The sequence below is a fragment of the Pelodiscus sinensis genome, chromosome 3 (assembly GCF_052426305.1).
Source record: "Pelodiscus sinensis isolate ZL-2025 chromosome 3, ASM5242630v1, whole genome shotgun sequence".
Lineage (NCBI taxonomy): Eukaryota > Metazoa > Chordata > Testudines > Trionychidae > Pelodiscus > Pelodiscus sinensis.
In genome coordinates, this window is record NC_143054.1 from 185,374,995 (window position 1) to 185,397,500 (window position 22,506).

At 40.5% G+C, this 22,506-nt stretch overlaps 1 protein-coding gene across 5 annotated transcripts in view; it reads right to left on the reverse strand.

Moving 5' to 3' along the window:
* Window positions 1-22,506, reverse strand: part of MEIS1 (Meis homeobox 1) — a 145,308-nt gene that overhangs the window by 79,960 nt on the left and 42,842 nt on the right. The gene's annotated exons all lie outside the window — the stretch shown is intronic.

Consider the following 22,506-nt stretch of genomic DNA (forward strand, 5'->3'; position numbering starts at 1 on the left):
GCATCTTAACACAGGGGCCAGAAACTAAAAATCTGCCCCCCCAAAAACGTTACAAAAAAGCTAGAAAAGAACCCTAGAATGTCTCCACATCATACTCTCAGTATAACAGTAAGTTAGATGTGTTCACTTTCTGTTAGCCAAGATGTCTCCATACCTCACTCGAAAACAATACAGAAACTGACTCTCGGGGTGAACATTAATATGCTGAAAAGCAATTGAATATAAATCATGTCCTATGTAGAAATAGTTCTACTGTTTTACATTTATTGAAGGGCTTAAAAAGTCAACTGAAAATTATAAAACTATGGGCATATGGAAAAATACACAAGACCAGCCTGGCAATATAATGCACAGACAAAAGGTTTTGTGTACAGGTAGTGGGACAAAAGAACGATATTGTTTGTGTAAGCCACACACCTGGGCTATGTCTACACTGGCACGATCTTGCGCCAGAAGTATGCAAATGAGGCTAAACGTGGAATATCGCCACGCTTTATTTGCATATCTAATGAGCCGCCATTTTGCGGAAAAGGCTCTTGCGCCAGAAGGAGCTGTCTACACTGCCCCTTCTTGTGCAAGAAAAACCTCTTGCGCAATGCCGTTATGCTGATTATTTAACGGCATTGCGCAAGAGGGTTTTTCTTGTGCAAGAAGACGCTCCTTCTGGCACAAGAGCCTCTTCCGCAAAATGGCGGCTCGTTAGATATGCAAATGAGGCTTGGCGATATTCCACGCTTAGCCTCATTTGCATATCTCTGGCACAAGATCGCGCCAGTGTAGACATAGCCCTAGTGTGGTTACTGAGCAATGCAAGTTGTACCTAGATCACAGCAACAGTTAAGACCAAGAGACCTCTCCAGCATGGGCTGAGAGCCAGTTAGCTTTTAGTTCAGAAAGTAGAGGTGCCTATACTCTGCTTCTAGAGGTCCCAAGTTCAAATCCACCTGGTGCTGGTTAGAAGGGGGGGCTCATCTGGGATCTCAACTGGGTCTCTGAAGCTTGGGATCGGGTTTCCTCACCTAGGGGAAGTACGTAACCCACACACCTAGTGTGGTTAGTGAGCAATGCAAGTTGTACCTACACCACAGCAACAGTTAAGACCAAGAGACCTCTCTAGCACGGGCTGGGAGGCAGCTGGCTTTTAGCTCAGAGGGTAGAGGCTCCTATACAGGCAGTCCCCGAGTTACGCGGATACGACTTATGTTGGATCCGCAGTTACGAACGGGGCTTTTCTCGCCCTGGAGGATGGGAGCGGCGGGACGCCCAGATGCGCCACAGTCCGCCGCCCCCGTCCTCCGGGGCGAGAAAAGCTGCTCTCCATCTCCCTGGTATGGTCTGCAGGGAGACGGGGAGCAAAGCCGTGGCGCGTCTGGACTGTCCCGCTGCCCGCGTGCTCTGCGGCTTTGCTCCGCATCTCCCAGGTCAGCAGACCAGGGAGACAGAGCAAAGCCGTGGAGGACTTGGGCGGTCCCGCCACCCCCGTCTCCCTGGTCTGCTGGGGGGGGGGTGTAGCTAGTGTCCCCCCCCCAGCAGACCAGGCTTTTCTTGCCTACCCCTGGGGTAGAGCAGCTGGGGGCTGCCGGGTTGGTCCCGCAGCGCCGCTCTGGACCAACCTGGCAGCACCCCAGCTGCTCTGCCCCAGGCGTCCTGATTCAGCTGTTGCTGGTCAGTTTCAGCAGCGGCTGAATCAGGACGTCTGGGGCAGAGCAGCTGGGGTGCTGCTGGGTTGCTCCAGTAGCGCCGAGGAGCCGCGCTACTGGAGCAACCCAGCAGCACCCCAGCTGCTCTGCCCCAGGTGTCCCCAAGTCAGCCGCTACTGAAACTGACCAGCGGCTGACTACAGGAAGCCCGAGGCAGAGTTGCTCTGCCCCAGGCTTCCTGGAATCAGCCGCTGATCAGTTTCAGCAGCAGCTGACTTGGGGACACCTGGGTTTCTTAAGTTGAATCTGTATGTAAGTCAGAACTGGTGTCCAGATTCAGCCGCGGTTGAAACTGATCAGTTTCAGCAGCGGCTGACGCCAGTTCCGACTTACATACAGATTCAACTTAAGAACAAACCTACAGTCCCTATCTTGTACGTAACCCGGGGACTGCCTGTATTCCACTTAAGAGGTCCCAGATTCAAATCCACCTGGTGTGGTTACGTTTGCACACAGCAGTTCCTATTAAATGAACATAGTAAGATTTTTACACCAATCCTACCTTGCAACACATAATACCTTCCATCATCTCAATTCTTTCTTTATAAACATTCATTAAAACCTCAGCACCTCTGTGAGGTTCTTTAGTATTATGGTTAATTTTAAAAGACGAATATCAGTGTTACCAACTATCAATTTTATCAGAAGTCTTGAGATCTATGGTATTTTTATTTAAAGTACCCAGCTCCTGAAGTTGAACAAGAATCTCAGCTTTCTTCTCATCCTCATTGCTGTGGAGAAAAGCTTGAGAACAGGAATCTTGAGAGCCTGAATGCAGAAGGCAATAAAGAGAACCCCAAACTTATTTTTAAAAAAACACACACTCAGACTGGACTCATGATTTTTTACTGTTTGGGGCTAGTGATGATGGTAATTAAAGGTGCAGAGAGTCAAAGACTGCTCATGGTCAAACAGCAAATTAACCAGCCTTCTCCTGAGTCTCCTCAGGGACATATAAGAATTGCAGAGGCCCTGTTTCCATTCTCTTACCCACTAAGACATAAGCCCATCTACTGGACTTACATGGTATAAAGCAGTGTTCCCTATAAGTTGTGTGCTTGTGTGTCTGCTCAGGAGAAATTAAAATGCTGTCCAGCTCATTAGTTTTTTGTTTCTAAACAAAATGGTGGTGCACATTTACACATACTTTGGTGCACATAAAAATTATTCTGAACATGGATGGGGAAAAAATCCACACATACATGGAAAAGATTAGAGGGAACATTGGTGTAAAATGCCTTGTCTTGGTTCTCAACCAAGGTATGTGTACCCCAATGTTAGTTTTAAAAAAAATTCAAGTGACTAAAAGCAAACACATACTACTGGTGCTGGATCTTGCACAAAGCAATATGAGCACAATACACTACAACAAGTATCCTTGCTACAACTGAGAGTGTTATAGATGCACAACAATGGTGGATGTTTCATATACACAGCTTTGATTATATGCACAATATGCTCCATTTTTTTCTCAAATTATTCAGTAAAAGGATACATTTAACTCCCCCTTTCCATCAATATATAAGGGCTGATTTCTTGACTACATACATTTACACATTAATATCTTACCATTGCCCATGTGGAGGGGAAATCTATGAGTTTACCATGAGTCACAAATTCTTTCAAATTGTCAAGTTTTGTAATGTTATAATTTCTTCTTGCACTCCGCCCCTTTCCCACTTTCCCCGGTAAACAGTCTCCTCGATAGATATCTGAGTTGTGTTTAGACAAACTACATTTAAAAGAAAGAAACAGGAAGCTTTTACTTGAAAAGTGGAATTTTAACTACTCAGTGGCAAACAATGAACTACAGTGATAAAGATGCAATGGAAACGGCATGGAACAGACCTAACTGGTTTCCTGCCTAAGTTGACTTGTGAGCATATGTGCTACCATGATATGGTATTTTGCTTTTATTTAAACATATTTGTTCCTGTGAAAACCTCCATAAAAATGCTGTAGGAACAGACTTAGCATACTTGCCATCTCTTATTAGATCTTTAACTTTACACTTTCCCAAATATTTTCATCATTGGACCTTAGTCTATTTATTCAACTCTAAGTTGCAACCTGTATTGCATTAAATTTCAAACATGGGCGATACCCAGATCGTAAAATATAATCTACCACATCACCATTTAAGGGTACTTATAAGTTAATTTGCTGGTATCTACTACAGACTTCAAGAAGTAATTCTAGATGGACACATGTTTACATAAATACTGTCATCCCTGTATTATTCAAGCCATTTGTTAACTTTTAATACTTAAAAAGCTTCCAGGTCAACAGAGTTACTTTATCTTTCTCCCTTCTCCACACTTTATCTTCCTCCCTCACCAAACAGGTATCTATGTCAAAACAGGACTCTTCAGTTAGAGGTTTGTTTGACCTAGGTCACTTAAAGGTCAAGCTTTTCACCAGCTGTTAACACAAAGCTTCCACCTAGACCTCTAAAGATTGCAATACAGTCATCTACAAACCTTCTACCTTTCTCTGTTTTGCACTGTGGAGTGCTCTCAGTGACAAATTAATAGGTCAAATACTCTTAAGCAAGACTGTACAAGAGGAATTCTCCTAATATATAAATGCAATGGGGTTTGCCAAAAAAAATGAAGAAGAAAGAAAGAAAGAAAGAAAGAAAGAAAGAAAGAAAGAAAGAAAGAAAGAAAGAAAGAAAGAAAGAAAGAAAGAAAGAAAGAAAGAAAGAAAGAAAGAAAGAAAGAAAGAAAGACAAAAAAGCTCTTAAGGTACCATTTTAAAAATCAGTTAAGTACAGACTTTCTTCTCACACTGGCTTAAAGAACTGCAATCTTGGACTTCATCTTTGTGTCTCTGAAAGAGATCTATTTTTATACAGATTGATTTTAAGATTTACATGTGAGAAATAGATAAAATAGGATCAAATATATACCAAAACAATTGTTGGCTCCCAGGGAGGTCTATAAAACCAAACTAAATTTAGTAGATTTCATCTACCAGCATTTGAGATTTCTTTTACTTCATTACTTCATACACACACTTACTGAGTAGAAATTTGCTTAACTCTTTTTTCCGTTTTCTCTCACTGAAACACTAAGTCTCTCGGTAGAATATTTTGCACTTGAATATTATTACCGGGATAGCATATGGCAAAACTGCAGTAGGCAGTTTATCTTCATCCTCTTTGTGAGCTAAAATTAGCACAATGCTTTTTCAGCGCTATATGCTGTATTCAGACCAGTATGATATACCTAATACAATTCAAATTCCAGCCTTGGCCAGCCTCCAATATTTAAGCAAATTGATTAAAGATTTAATATTGAGTTTATATTTATTAACTTGAGAGGCACATTTAAAATTAATATAGTCATCTCGCCTAAACCAACTCCAGTAGTAAACAAAGTTAATGTATTAGCAATAAATACAAATTCAATATACATGATTTGTGTATAGCATCCTTATCCATACTAACATGCTTTATAGGGAATGGCATGCTGCAAAGTGGCATATTATGCCTTTAAAAGATAAGATGTAATTATCTTGCTAGAGAGTTAATATGCAAAGTGTATTAATAATGTGCTTAGTATTACACATATTGTTACTGGCAATTGTTAAATGTGTATTTAGTTGCGATTAAATTAAGGGGATATACCACAAAAAGCAGATTTACTGTTGAAACAAGAAAGCAGCTACCAGCTAACTCCTTCAAAGAGTTTTTAGACAAACAATGATAAAAACAGAATAATAGAAAGAGGTTTGAATAATACATCCCTTTTAGTTGGCATATATCACTGTAATCTTCTCAAAAACTCAAGCAGGATTAACTTCACAGAAAACTCATCCTGGCACCTAAAAAAGTTTATATATACACCTAAGAGTTGAGCTCCTTCTCTTCTCCCTTTTCTTCTTACTGTTTGTTATACTGTCAGCTGTCATTCAGCAGCACATTTTTCCAAAATTTGGCTAACCTGTATCCGACTAAACCACCTGTTACCTCTGTGCCTCTCTTCAACCTGTTGAATTATGGCCAGTTTGTTTTTAACAGATTAAAGCTGTGGTGACAAGCAATGTGGTTGCTCGATTTGTGCCACACAGCTATAAAACCTTGACACAATATCCTTTCCTTTTTTAAAGGAAATCCGAAGGCAACTGCAAAGCAAGTGTACACCATAAATATGCATTTTGCACCACCTTGTTTATAGCACTGTTCGTGCAACAAGTTTACTAACACGGAGGGAGAACATTACATACGTTTTCTTTCAAATACTTCAGTGACTCATCTTAAATTATAAGACTAATGTTATTGTGTTTAACTACAATCTGCTATGAAAAATATTGGTAGGGACAAATGCTGGGTCTGTCTGACTTTTTGGAGTAGAGAGATCTACACTGATTTGAAAGCAGCATTAAGGCAGCTCCATATCTTTTTTTTTTAAACCAAATCAGTCTTATGTAGAATCTCTGATATGAGGGATTCTGCACAAGAGCAGAATTCATCAGCACGGGATTTGGAGTAGCTGGATCAGATAGCACATGGGGAAAATACTGACTATATTTCTGCTCGAAAGCCTGCCTTGGAACAACCTCTGTATGGCTCCTACCATGGAGAAATAGAAGAGCATAAAATGCATGCATATTGGGGGGAGTAGGATAGGCACAAAATTTCCACCATACATGACCTAACTGCCTCTTTTCTACCATATGAATAATAGACATTAGTTACTTGCTTTTTAAGAACTGGTTTTGTGATACTGGCTGTATCAGTCTGATCTTCTACGCTGTCCTAAAAACAACATTTTACTTAAATACAACCTGAAAATATACAAAATTAGACCAGCCTTTTCAACTCAATTAGTAATACCATCTTTATAAACCAAGGAAATGCAATAAGGGCACTTCTATACTTAGCGGAAGATTAACGCTCCGTAGGTCCATCTTCTAGTGTTCAATTTAGTGGGTCTAGTATAGACCCGTAAAGAGAATGCTGAGGGTAGCAATCCCCAGCATCTGGTACTCCTTCTTTGTGAGGAGTAAGGGAAGTGGATATGAGTGTTTGCTCCCTTTGACCTCTCACTATTTGGATGCTGCCACAGTGCGGCTTAAGATAAGATGACTTAAGATAAGCATTTTGTGTAGCTGGATGATGCACCTTAAGCTGACCTGACTAAGTGTAAGTGCTTTGTATACATGGTAAGTGACATGGAATTCAGAGTTAACATTTGCTTCCACAGTCAACCTGTGGAACTCCTTGCCAGAGGATGTTGTGGAGCCTAGGACTTTCACAGCATTCAAAAAAGAGCTAGATAGAGTCATGGAGGTTAGGTCCATCAATGGCTATTAGCCAGAATGGGTAGGAATGGTGTTCCTAGCCTCTGTTTGTCTGAAAATGGATGACAGGAGAGGGATCATGTGATGATTAACTGTTGTGTTCCCTCCTTCTGAGGCATCTGGTATTGGCTACTGTCAGCAGACAGGATACTGGACTAGAAGGACCTTTGTTCTGATCCAATATGGCTATTCTTATGTTCTTCCTGAGTCACCAGCATGTAGCTGGACATTTCTCCTAGTGGATTCTTTCTGTATCCACACTGTACTCTATTTTTCACTAACCTTGTGTAAGTCTTGATTCATGACCTCCATTCATTATCAAGACAAAGCTAAGCTATATCTTCCTGTGAAGCTTATCAACAGCAGCTAGGTCTTGGACTTCTCTTATCTAGCACTACATATGCTAAATGACACTAGCCCCTATTTAGATGGTTAGATTATGGTTTACGCACAAGTTAAGTCCCAGATGAGTTTTAGTCTGAGTTTGTAAGAGTTATAAATTGGCAGATCTTGTGCTGGCCTTCTACACAAGGGTGAATTGCATCCTCAAATGATCTGTAATATCAGACTGCAAAGAGCCATTTGTCTACCATGTAAAAGGAGGACATGGAAGGGAAAATGATGTGGTTTGAATGAGATACTTCCTTGGTCCAGGAAGAAAATGCTATTCTGCTATATTGTCTCTTTACTCCTCACTGTGTTCCTTTTCCAGTTTTTACCCAAACTCGCTGTGTCTACACTGGCCACTTATTCCGGAAAATCAGCCGCTTTTCCGGAATAACTTGCCAGCTGTCTACACTGGCCCCTTGAATTTCCGGAAAAGCACTGACGATCTACTGTAAAATCATCAGTGCTTTTCCGGAAAAAACTATGCTGCTTCGGGCAAAAGTCCTTTTCTGGAAAACTGTTCCGGAAAAGGGCCAGTGTAGACAGCACAGATTTCTTTTCCGCAAAAAAGCCCCAATCGCGAAAATGACGATCGGGGCTTTTTGGCGGAAAAGCGCGTCTACATTGGCACAGACGCTTTTCCGGAAAAAGTGCTTTTCCGGAAAAACATCCTGCCAATGTAGATGTGCTTTTTCCAGAAATACTTATAACGGAAAACTGTTCCGTTTTAAGCATTTCCGGAAAATCATGCCAGTGTAGATGTAGCCCATGAGTCTTTCACACCCTTAATGCTTCTTTCACAACCAGCCTCCTCCCAAGAGCTGTAGCAAAGTAAAGGTGACTACATTCCTGATCTCTGAAATCCTCACTCTCTTGTTGCTGTAAGAACAAGCAGAGTGGCAAGGAAATTATCTGGAGAAAACACAGACAATATAGGGAATGGGGAAAGCCATGGCAGAGATAAACAAAGGAGGAAGAGATTAGGAAGAACAGAAACAACATGGACAACTAAGGAGGTTCCAGTCTTCCAATCATTTGGTCATCTTACTGGCATTGCCCTCATTCATGAGGCATTTCGTCAGTCACAGCACTCCTATCTCATACCAGACCGGGGGAAAGAGATATCACAACTCCAACCGTGGTTTACTTCGTGACAATAGCAACTGTGCCACCCGGGCACGAATAAATGGTCTCTAACAAAACACAGGTGCAACACTGCAAATGCACTCTTCTCCAAGTAAAAGTAAAAGAGGCAACCTTTGGGTTTGAATTTTTTTTTCCAGTTACACCATGTCCAAAGATCTGCTCCCAATTTGTTCATAAATAAAGCATGCCTATGTATTTGCTCATTTTAATCCTTCCAAACAAGACAACACTGAATCAATGTGTGAGTTAGAGTATCCCTGTTAACAGGCATTACAGTACGTATTAATAGGGACATTTTCTCAAAGAAATTTTAATCTTACCCATTGAAAGCAATGCAATCAGACCCTGTCTGGTAGGGGCACAGTAGCAATGGGAATGATTAATCTGTTTCCATTGTGCATTAAAAAGCTTCTAAAACACTGTATAGAGTTGATCAGAACAGCTGTTGACTCTGGGAGGGCTTGTTTTTCATATTAGATAATTGTAACAATCATGTCTTATGTTTATATAGTGTCTTTCATCATGAAATACCTCAAAGCATATTGTAAACTTCCAACAAAACCCTACTCCCACAGAGGTCAATAAGTTCTTGTATTGACTCCATAGGGAGCAGGATCATGCCTTAGATACCAATACAAATTAACCCAGCTATTTTTGCTGGAGCACAGCGTTCACCTGACAATGCACAGCAACATTATGCAACACTTAAATATAGAAAAACAAATGGAGTAGCAATTGAAACTGCAGGGAAATGTAAAAGTAGGAAATGGGTATCTAAACTGAAATTTAACCAGGCACCATGGAGAACACCCTCTTTCAGAACGTTGCAGGGTACCAGAAGTGCTGAAACATCATCCAAAACATAGCATATCCATCAGCACCAGTGCCAAACAATGCTACTCCTAGAAATGGGTTAGTAGCTACTCACAGGGAAGAATACTAACTTCTGAATCATTACTCCATCCCTCAACATCTTGGTTTTCTTGGAATTAACAGGGTAGAACCAACCCTACTCGGCTTGTAAGATTTAACCAGCCCATAACCTGAGACAATATGGCTGTAGCATTGTTTGCCAGCAGTTCAAAGAATACACTTAGGTTATAACACAGTACTACACTTCCCATAGAACATATGAAGGAAGCATTTCTCCATCTCTGTTATATCAAATCAAATTTAAAATGGGAAAAAATAAAAAAATCTCATAGCACATTGCAAATACAGAAAGGCCTCTTGTTTATTTTGTATTTTATGTATTGTGCCAACAAAACTTTACAAAGAGCGTACGAATTCATGTTTGCAGAGATATTAAAGTCATAAAAAGGGAACTTTTTATTTTATTTTCCCACAGTCTAAGTGAAGGTGAACCAAGTGAATTTGGCAAAGAAAACGAGTCAGATTCCATTTCCCACAGGAACATAGTATTTTCCTCTGGGAATAAAACATTTCCCTTAAACTACTGTTTATAACTCTTATCAGCTCGGCAGCAATAGAGCCATCAAGTCCAATATCTTGTGGAAAAAAAGTCAAGGTCAACAAGTACTTGCATTTTCGTTTATCTTTAGCTGCAATTGCTACTGACATTCAATTGGGTAATAAACATGAGGACTGTCAAATGCTCTCAACAAACAGGTGATCCAAAAGCTATCACAGAGAAAGAAGCTACTGCCAGGTAATCAAACAATTCTGTTGCTACAATTATGATTTGAGTGCATTCATTTATAGAAGCAATCACCTGTCAAATCTGAATGAATATTCTGAAACCAGTCCCACCGCTAGAGTAGTAAGGGTGAGAAAATACTAACTACATCTGCTCTCAGGTTTTTACCAACCACTATGTACATAGTATTAACAACGATCCTTCAAAACATAAAATAGAAAGCTTGCTAACGATCTTCTCTTCTACAGGTAATGGCAGTTTATAGTTTTTGAATATTTCTTTTATTTATTTAAATAAAAAAGTGGTGTTACACTACTGCACTGTTGCTACTGGTTCTACTGCACTGTTGCACCACACTCAGAGCCATTTGGGATTTACATTCAAATTCATTCTTTTTAAAAATTGTCATTGCTTTTGCAAATACTTCCCTGTAATTTAAAAAACACTTTTTTAAAAAAAGCTTACTTGATACAAAGGATCCTACAGAACATTCAAACTGAACGCCACCTAATATTGCTGATGCTAACAGGGACTGCTTGTGAAGACTGAGAAACAGTACATGGACCTAAATATTGAGGACCTGAGTGACAGTGAGCTCAGAAAAGGCTCAGCAACACAAAAGAAATAGGATCTAACTTTGCAGAAAGAAAAAAATATAACTGGTAAAAATCATACTAAATTGATCTCCCAAAATACATAAGTCATGACTCCTTGTATTGTTAATAAGGAATGTCTGGAACTCCAAATACCATTCTACTTATGCTTCACTAAAATTCATACCTCTGTTTAATCCAAGTAAGAGATTAAGGCTCCACTTATGCATGTGCCGATGTGCCTTTGATGACTCAGACCCTAAAATGTTTATCTTGTGTGTGATATTATTTCCCCCAATGCTTAACTCTTGCTAAGGAAATTCAACTTAGGCACCAGTCATACTCTGAGATCTCTGTGGACAGATCCCTGTGCCCACGTAAGGTTCCGTACAGACACAGGGTCCTGTTGTGTAGATCTGACTGCAGAGCCATATTTTATGTATCAACACCTGTACATACACACATCTGTGGATTGTGACACGTGTTTAATACAAGAGCCAAGTATTATTTTAGGTCATTTGCCAGAAAAGGCCTTATTAAAAAATTTCTAATATGAATTTTGTTCTTGATTATATAAGGACTAGGAATTCAGGAAAATTCTATTTCTAAAGCCATGTTAGTTGGGGACTGCCCCAAAAGTAAGTTTTCCCACTTTTACCCCTCCTGTGATGACTATAGCTTCAAGTTGAACATAATGCCATCTCAAGTAAGTAACCCTCCTCTCAGTTTGAGATTTTTCCTGAACAGAGACTGAAATTCAAGTTAAACTGTGCCAAGCTGTGCATTACGTCCAAACAATGTCCTGAAAAAAGAAGTTCTAAGTTTCTCTATGTAACTAATGCTTTTCATAAAAGGATAGTGGGACTAAAGGAGGATTTTACGGGGAAAGTAATTAGTTTGTAGGCATTTCTACAAGGAGAAAAATCCAGAAGTAGATAGTGTGCACTAGCTAACTCTTCACAAAATCCAAAGCTAGGTGAATACTAGACCCGGAAGGTCGGCTTAAGGATACACAACTCCAGCTACGTAAATAACATAGCTGGAGTTGACATACCTTAAGTCGAGCTTGGCACAGTCTTCATAGTAGAATGCTAACAGAAGCAAATGCTACTGTCGGCTTCCCTTTCTCCTCACGATAGGGATGTGAAGGACAAATCTGAGGAAAAATCTCAAACTGAGAGGAGGGTTACTTACTTGAGATGGCATTATCTTCAACTTGAAGCTCAGAATGAGGCAGCAAGGAGGGGGAAGAGTAGGGCTGTCAGGTGTCCAGTTTTGAACTGGACAGTCTAGTATTTGAGTTTTCTGTCCAGAAAACAAATTGAGAAAAAAATGGACATATAAATGTCCGGTATTTTCTAATTAAGTAAGTTTTATTATTATCATGAGTATCAGTACGTAGTTGTATACTGATAGGCTGGTAGATACGCTCATACTGCATGAGTGTGTCTACCAGCCAGGCAGTACACAACTACACAATAGAGAAGAGGGGGGCGAGGCTGGGGCAGGATGGAATCCCCGGGGCCGGACTCGCCTGTGCGCCCTGCTGGGACCATGCGCGGGACGGACAGCACCCCAGGATCTGCGAGTGCCTGGGCAAGCCCAACTCCTCACCAGCCAGTTCTCCCCCGCCCCAAGCTCCCCTGGCCAGCCCCGCTCCCTCCAACCCCCTCCCAGCCAGCCCCACTCCCAGCCAGATGGTTCCCCCCTCCCAACTCCCTCCCAGCCAGCCCTGCTTCCTGACGGCCGGTTCCCCTCCCCCCCCCGCTCCCTGCTTTTGGCCAGCCCAACTCCCCCCAACTCCCTCCCAGCCAGCCCTGCTTCCCGCCATCTGATTCACCCCTCCCCCCCGCCAATCTCCCCCAGCCAGCCCTGCTCCCCCTGACCTCCTCCCGGCCAGCCCCACTCTCTTCCCGGCCAGTCCACATTTGAGATCAAGTGTGTCTGGTATTTTTTTGAAACCATCTGGTAACCCTAGGAAAGAGTAGGGAGTACTTCAAAGAGGCAGCGCTACATGAAGCCTGGGGCCAGACCCCGGGCTCCACATGGTGCTGTCGCTTTGAAATGCCACATGCAGCCCAGGGCCAGGTGGGGGTGTCCCCAGGCTGTATGCAGCATTTCAAAGTGGCAGTGCTACGTGGAACCCAGGATCAGCTGGGGACTCCCCCGCTGACCCAGGGCTCCTTGCAGTGCTGACTCTTTGAAACACCACAAACACCGGGCATTTCAAAGCAGCAGCACCATACAGAGCCCGGAGTCAGTGGGGGAGTCACCAGCTGACTCCGGGCTCCACGCGGCACTTTCACCTTTGAAGTGTAGCAACAGCTGTTGCTATACTTCAAAGGTGGAGGCGCCCTATCAACTAATTGAATAGTCGGTGCAAAATGTATCGACTATTCAATTAGTCAATTACTCACAATTTAATATCCCTTCCTCATGAATCAAGGAATATCAACTTTGACTGGGAGTACTAGACCAGCTAAGTCGAAAGCCAGAAAATATGTCTCTGGTGCGGTAAGTATAAATGTGGCTCAGGTGTGAAAACTCTTACTCTACACTAATTAAACAAAAAATTAGTTTATGACTAATGTTGCCATATTGTCCAAAAAATATGAAAGAAGACTATTAACATAGAAAACTCCTTTTAAATACATTATCAGAAGAGATCCTGAGCATACAATATGATAAATGTTCACTACAACGCATGAAGTTATGTACCCAAGATTGGGGATTATTTACAATGCACCATACTGAAATTGTAACCCTGTATGGCTGAAACAACAGTATCAAAAGTCTCAGTGAAGTCTAACTCCAACAGCTGAGCAAGGCTGACAAGACCACCAAAAAAAAAAAAAAAGTTTCACACCCTCCAGCTTTAGAGCTGAATTTACAACATGTCATGATTATCATAATTCTCAACTACTCAATCAATGTTAAAAAATACAACATGATTCTAGAGACAGAAAAATAATTACTTCTGGTGCCGCTGAAGAATGCATACATAAGTTAAAATGTTATAAATTTACACCAACACTCCATGTTTCTTGTTTTTTTAAAAAACCCGGTCTTTGTGCAAGATAGATGCATAGGTCTATATGCTGAATTACAGCAAAGCATCTGCTCATTCTTGGGGCAAAGGGGAGAGACAGCACATCTTTTGAGACAACACCAATACTTCTTATTTTAGAAACAAGGCCATTAGACATAATTCAAGATACACAACATATAAATACCTAGAAAATACTGGGAACAGCCCCTGTTGACTAATGCCATGTCTTTTTCAATTGAGGGTCATATCTAGTCTAACCAATCACATGATAATGGCATCAGTAAAGGTCAATCAAAGACAAGCTGAAGCTTCCACTGTCTGGCTGACCTTCGGAGCTTGTGACAAATTGCTATCAGTCAATGTCAACTAATGACAGCAGCTCTTTGGCTAATCAATTGTTCTAAAAATGATCAAGAAAACTACTCACAGGACAGCTCATTTTCACATCAATGCCTGTGAAGTATGAAAAGCTCATTTTTTGAGTTTTTAATAAGCTCATAAGTAAAGCAGTTACTTGGTAACAGGGGTCACCTTACTGAAAAGACAGAACCTTTGTCTGCCTTTTACATATTCTTTTATTACCATATTATAGTAAAAATATGCCATGCTATTACTATGCCAGAGGGCTACATAATAAAGTAGGTAACACTTCAGACATTTTTTTAAATAAATATGTCTGTTTTAGGGGCCTCTGTGTGGGTGTAAATAATTGTAGATATACTTTCCATGTATTTAAATGCGAAGCAATCACTACTAATACACAGGTAATATGCCTGCTTATTATTTGGGTGAACTTCACATGACAAAATCTGTAGCAAAATACATGTCATGAAATTCAATGACACATGAAGGTGGGTTAATCCTTAAGAGCCTTTGTTTGTTTGTTTGTTTTTTTAAAATCCACACAGCTGCAAAGTTTGAAAATTTATTCTCTTCTGGATGTTGCTAATTCAACTCAAATTTGATAGGTCAGATACAAAAATTCTTGTGCAAATTTCTGCTTTGAAACAATCCCATGAATGTATTCTAATCTGGAATACACACACACTTGTGTTATGACCACTGTATATTGGATCTCTCAATAACAAAGGCAACCTCACATTCAGGAGCCATCTGCACCTTCACTATACCTGCCTCTTACTTTCAGCGTATCATTCTCTACATCTCTCAAACCAGCACACTAAGGCACACTTTAATTTGCATTCACACATTACATTCTATCAAAACAAATAATGCTACACAACAGTCAATGGCTTAAGAATTGTTGTACAATTATGCTTTGCTTTTTTTCTGGTCTATGAAGAGATTGTTAGTTAAACTCCATTTCAGAGCATCACAGTACAAGCAGTCTCTTGAGAAAAAGCTGAGTGAGTGTGAACAAATACGTATCATTCAAACCACTTGGACCAATAGAATACTAGAATGAAAAAGAGTTTTTGCTTTATATTTAAGTTTACAGTCTTCGTGGGTTCCTAACAAAACATTTGTATTATTTTAAATCCTGTGTTAAAAATTGCTAAACGGGAAAACATTACAACTTTTGTTTTCATCGGAGAAACAGGAGAGTGACAGCAGTTTCAGATTACATCCTAAATCTGAATTGCTATGGTAGTTTTTCAAATTAAAATATCTTCTGTGGCCTCAACCATTCTCAAGTTGTCCATAGGAAAGAAATAAAGGAGGCAGGGCAACACTTAAGCTGAGCCATAATTGGAAGTATGTGAAAAATGAAGTGTCAGTTCGGTCAATAAAGGGCAAAGGTCAAGGGGAACTGCAGCCCAAACTCTGTGCGAAATGTGCTCATTAAGACATCCAATCAGAGAGCGCCTTCCCACCTATCCCATTAGTCATCGGACATCTGACTGTTTCAAATGCCTGGGTCTGTGCTGTTATTACTTTTCTTCTTCATGTAAAAAGGAGAGCTGGTATATAACTCGTTGCTCAGTCATCTGGAACATAATGTGGCCCTTTTTTCCCTCCTTCATCCAGCTCTGCCTGCTGGCTTCACAGGCTTGAAACAACTGCCTTGAGATTCCCTTCAATAATAAATGGAATTGCCTTTTGCCTATAGTTTGCCTGAACTCAGACAAAAAGCCAGAAAAACATTGCAACTATTGATACATTTTTATAAAGAAATATCACTGCCTTTTCGTCAATAATTTAAAGAGCCAGAATAATTCTGAGGTTAATACAAAAATAAACACTTTGAACTTGGTGTGAGGCTTGAACAAAAACGAAGACATTGATAGATTTTCAACAGCACATGACAGCTAAATATGGACATGAAAAAAAACCCTCACTCAATTGAAATGGGCTATACAAAAACTCTGTTCAGGAACCTTCTTTAAAACAACAGTAAAAATATAAAACAAGCAAAACTCTTTCTAAATTAGCACATGTAACAGAAGAAAATAAAGGACTGGCCATTATGAGAAGACAGGATGCTAGGTTAGATAGATCATTGGTCGGATCCCGTATGGCCATTCTTATGTTCTTCTACTACTAGGGGGCTCTTTTTGCATGAACCTACCTAAAAACTGACTTTTAAAATATAGAATTTTGCAAGCACCTCTATGCAAAGTAAAGTGAGCCTTCTTTGCCCAGCAAATTCAGTGTTAACCAGACAGCAACAAGCATTTGAAAATAGACTGCTAAATGTCTTATACAAGAAGTATGTAGTGAAGGAGTAGATCCTTAAATTTTTTTCAATACATTATTATGCATACCCATATTACAACTATGCCACATTATGACTGACACAATACCAACCCATTCTAAAAAACTGTGTCAAAAAGAACTATCTAATAACATATCCTGCTGTTCTGTGCCACGATACCTCCTAACATCTCCTTAGCAGTTAACTATGGATTTACACAATAGATTGTAACAGCTTTAAGGGATCATTACTGTCTACTAAGTAAATAAAATTGAAGTCTTTTTTTGTAAGGAGTAAAATGTTTACATGATAAAGGACCAAGGATGTATTCAAAGGGGTTGATTTTGTAAATAAATATTCCAGACAACTTGTAAGGAGAGGAATTAAAAAAGCAATGATGCACCAGGTAAAAACTAGTTTTTAAAAATTAGTCCAAAAATACATAACACATAACTCCAGGATGAATAAACATGTATACATGTAAACAGAAGCTTATTTTAAAACCTAGCAGACCTCATCTTTCAGGTATGAGTGCACCCACAAAATACTTATGCCCGCACACACTCTATTATACTTGTACTGCACATGTACCTCTGTATCCATTTTTCAAAAAAAACCTATCTACACACACAAAAAATGGGTTTTTGCATATGTTCCATTTAGAACATTTGCAAAAGAACCATTAGGAAATGGAATAGATGATAAGACAGAAAATATTATACTGCTGCTACATAAATGCATGCCTACATCTTGAATACTGTATACAGATATGGTTTCTGCCCCCTCCCCCCGCACATCTCAAAAAAGATATACTGGAATTGGAAAAGATACAGAGTGGGGCAACAAAAGAATAGAAGACTGGCACTAAGCAACTTGGAAAAGAAACAACTTAGAGGGGCGATATGATAGAGGTCAATAAAACTTTCAGGCTACGTCTACACTGCAGGCTTGTTGCGCAAGAATGGCCATTCTTGCGCAAACACTTGTGGCATGTCTACACTGCATGCACATTCTTGCGCAAGTACATTTACAGTAAGGTGTCAGAACAGAGTGCTTCTTGTGCAAGAGTTATTCCTCTCCTCATAAGGAATATGCCCTCTTGCAGAACAGGGGTTTCTTGCACCTAAAATGGCCATCAGAGCTTTCTTGCGCAAGACAGCATCCACACTGCCATGGACGCTCTTGCGCAAAAGCACATCTCTTCCACAAAAGCACATGGCAGTGTGGACGAGTTCTTGCGCAAAACAGTTCTTGCGCAAGAAGCCTGCAGTGTAGATGTAGTTCCTGTGGGATGGGGAAAAAATGAATAAGGAAGAATATGTGAAGAATACATATTTTATATCATAACACAATAAGTAGGGATCACCCAATGAAATTAATAAGTAACATGTTTAAAGTAAACAAAAGGAAGTCCTTCTTTACATAATGCAAAGTCCATCTATGGAACTCTTTGCCAGGGGATGTTGTGAAGGCCAAAACAGTAACATTGTTCAAAAAAGAACAGATACATTCATGGTAGATAGGTCCATCAATGGTTACTAGCCAAGATGAGCAGGGATACACAGGGAGGCTAACAGCTTTGACAGGTCCCGCCAGGCAAAGTGTCAGGGGGGCCCAGCTCCATGCCCCTGGGGGGCAAAGCTTGGGGTAGAAAGAGCAGAGGCGGGGCTAGGGATGTAAACAACTAGTCAACTAGTTGACCACCCAATAAGCAAATGCTTATCGGGTAGTCAAGTAGGAACTCGACTAGTTGCTTCCCCCCACTGCCTCTATCAGAGAGAGGCAGCAAGGAGGGGGAGCAGGAGCCAGTCTGGGGGGAGCCAGCTTAAAAGCCGATTCCCCCAACACCGTCTCCACGGGGGACAGGGGAGGCAGAGGGCAGAGGGGAAACAGCGAGAGCAGGGATTAAAACAGAGCCATGGCTCTTGTGCATTTCAAGGACAAGGCACAGAGGGGACAGCTCTTGTACGTTTCAAAGGGAAAGACACCATGTTATAGCGCGCGCCCCCCTTATCAACTAATTGAGTAGTCAACGGAAATTCCATCGACTACTCAATTAGCTGATTAATCAAAATGTTACATCCTTAGCCAGGGCAGCCAGCTTTCAGCGCTGCCGGATCCTGGAGCTGGATCCCCGCCCCCAGAGCCACAGGGAGTATGCAGCTTGATACTCCAACAGCATTTTAAAGGAGCAACCACTGCTGCATTAGCAGCAGCCGGGACCCCTGGACCTCTCTGAATCACTAGGCCCTAGGCCATGCTCCCTTCCCCCCCAGTCTGTGGAGCTTGTGGGGCTGCAACCACATGCTCTAACTGTCCCTAGCCTTTGTTTGCCAGAAGCTGGGACTAGAGGATGAGTGAATCACTCAATGATTACCTGTTCTGTTCATTTGCCCTGAAGCACCAAGCATTGGCCACTGTCAGAAGATAGGATACTAGGCTAGATAGACCTTTGTATCCAGTATTGAACACTTTCGAGGATGAGGTGAACACAGGCACTGTTTTGTAGACTATGCTATTAATAGACTATTAATAGGCTAATAGACTATGCTATTAAGAGGGAAGTGGCTGAGGAAACAGTTGAACAAAGTGTAATTTTATTTATTTATTTTTACTATTTTGATCACCAGGGTTAAAGCCTTCATGGATATTTTAGATTGCAAGCAATAGAATAATTCTGGCCTAATGTAAGAAATTATAAATATTTTGATGCACAAATTATACCCATTGCACTGTGGGGCAAATTCTCTGTTTCACAAAGACTGCGGCAGGCAGAAGGGGAGGGAGGCAGAATCTTTCCTACACTGTGTAGGAACGTATGATCTAGTCCATGGTTGGTATTGCTACTTCTCATAACTCCTGTGCCTTCTTATATCAAAGAGGAGCACGGTCAATAAAACTGCTTAAGGGCAGACTCAGAACAGTACTGCCCAACCCCAAGTGTTCAATAATCACAAATCAGGCCTCCAAAATAATGACATTTAATTAAAATCCACAAAACTTTAAAAAAAAATGGGGGGGGGGGAGTATTTGCCTTCTGTCTTCCGAGCCTCTAGGATTCAGGTTTCAATTTTTTCTCTATGCAACCAGGAGGGAAAGAAACTTACTTTCTTTTTTTAAAATGATTATGAGAATTTCAGCTCTCCCATCCCTCTAGCTCGGGAGCTGGAGCTTTAAAAAAACTCCATGTACTGCAAGATTTGACAAAACTGCCATCACTTTTCCTTGGCCCATCATGGTCTTTCAAACTTTCCTCGCACGGCATCTCATGCTGTTGCAGAAGGAGCTATCACAGAATGAACATGCAAGCAGCGATGTGAATGGTTAGCCAGTTAACTGGTAAACACCACCCTTACCGGGTGATGCTTCCTGTTTATGATTAACTGGCAGGGACTGGAGCACCCCTCCAACTTGGCCAGAACAGCCACTGCCTGCGGCAGGAGGGAGTGGGGACACTCCAGCCGAGCTGTGGCAGGTGTGAGGGCCACTCCAGACCTACACGCAAGTTGTCCAGACTTACTGTATCCTGCTCACACAACAACATAAAACTAGTTTCACTGCACTTGGAGGCCTATAGGCCTGGTCATGCACCTTTGAATTAAGTGGGAGTTTTTGCCATTCATTTCAGTGAGCACAAGAGCAAGCCCTATCGGAAGGGGGAACAGCCCATTTCCATTTACTACACGTCCATACTAAGAGAGTTTGTCTACACTGACATATAGGTCACAGTAAGATGGGCATGAATCCATCCCTCACTAGCTTGTTGTGAACTCACCTTCCACGGGCACGTCTACACAGCAGGGCTAAAGTCGAATTAACCTACACAACTTCAGCTATGTCAATTGTGTAGCTTAAGTCGAAATAGCTTAATTTGGCTTTTGGCACTGTCTACACAGCAGGAAGTTGAAGGAAGAGCACTTCTTTCGACTTCTCTTACTCATTGTGAAATGAAGGTTACTATGAGTTAGAAGTTCTCCAGCTCAACATTTTTTCAAAATAATGGCTTGCTGTGTAGATGCACATTTGTTATTTTGAAATAACGTCAGTTATTCCAAAATAATGCTGCTGTGTAGACGTACTCATTGTGATCCTGCTTACATACACTAACAGTCCCTTAGTGTACTATAATCTACTCACATTTCAAAGCGGGGTAGATCAAACACATTGAAGAACTGTTAGTGCGTGTCTTCAGAGTCCACATAGTTGGGGTAGATTCACACCCCAGCTTCTGTCAAAGTAAATGTTTATGTAGACAAGCCCACAGAGTTACTACACATAAGAAATTATTATGAATGTCTAGTTTCCTCTCAAGAAGTTTAAAACACTGTTCTTCTTTATAAAATGCATCCCTTCTACAAAAGATCCACTGCACTTAAATTGCAATTTCATTTGAGTTCTTTATAAACTCTGGGTAAAGTTTTCAAAAGAGCCTAAATGAATTAGGAGTCTAAGTTCCATTGACAGTTTCCCTTACAAGTCAATGAGACTTAGACACTTTTGAAAATGTGCATTCTCTGTCTTCATAGCACACACTTTGCTATGAATGACATGCAAAACAAGAATTGCCCAGGAAAGGAGAAATGTGTCATGGTCAGTTTATTTTGAGATACCAGAAATGATTGGAAAACATTATAGACTATTAACAAGCCATAATCTGCCAACAAACAAGCAACTTAATTTTAAATGGAAATTTTCAAAAAGCATCTAAAAGATTTAGGTGCTCAAGTCCCACGGAAAGTTGATGGGATTCCTCAACTGCCTAATCACTTTTGAAAATTCTCCCCCCTTCTACTCCACTGCCAACACACACACACTCACTCACTCTCTCTCTCTCTCTCTCTCTCTTCCACAACTTGCAACATAAGGACATCCCATTCTGGGCTAAGAAAACTTAAATACCAAGTTTCAGTTCAAAGCATCTCCCTCACACATACAGACCTCTAGCAGTTTATATTCCCTTGAAAACCAAGGATTTAAAATTAACTCCTTAAGATAGGGGGCTCTAATGAACTCACTGACACCATCTTAACTATAGCATTGTGAATGGTGACACTATAATATATATATATTATGTACATATACTTGAAAGAAAAAAGGCCCCTTGAATTTATGTTGCATATCATTTTCCAGTAAAAGTCAGAGGTCAGAAGGTTACCAGTTTCTGCTTCAGCTCTGCAACAGTTTACTATTCCAGGCCCCATTTTTACTAGGCTATACTTGTGATGAAGTCAGCAACTTTTCTTCAAACAATAAAGTGTCTCAAATACTTAAATTCTATAAAGGGATGCTATTCACTATGGAAGATATGTCCATGTGTATAAAAAAATTAAAATACTCTGTTTCCATTAAAAACTAATCTTGTTAAATGTAGACTCTGCAATTCTAATCAGTATTGTTCAACCTTTTTTGGAAACATAATTGCTTTGTTGTCTAACAGCACTTGAATGAAGCATGATCAAAAAAAATCCAGATTTAAAAGTATATACCTATTGTGGGTTCAGAATCAACTTCAATAAAACACTCTCTTTTATATTCAGATTAAGGATACTTTTAAAATTTTAATTGCATTAAATTAGCACAAAATCCACTTCAGTTGGTCTCTTCAGAAAGTATGAAGCATTTCAACCTGCAAGTTTTTTTCTTTTTTAAGTCATCTGTTTCTAAAACATTGAATTTAGACAACAGTGTTAATTATTTGTAGGGTGTACTGCTTCTATAGCATGTCACACAAACTAGGTTCATACTATTTCTGTTAAGTCAATTACTCCAGTTGGTTTGGCTCTCCAATCAAACATTTCTACATTCAAATAAATTGGCACAGAGGGAGGAAACTGTACTGACTGTAAGATTTAGTGCAATGCAAAGGCAAACTCTAATATTTATATGCACAAAAGTTTCAATGGCATCTTTAAAATATTAATATTCAATTCCACAATCTTAATTACATATACTTTTGAAGATTTCTTCTTTTAGCCATTCTGATGTCAAAAGGCTCCAGCTGCTTATTTTTA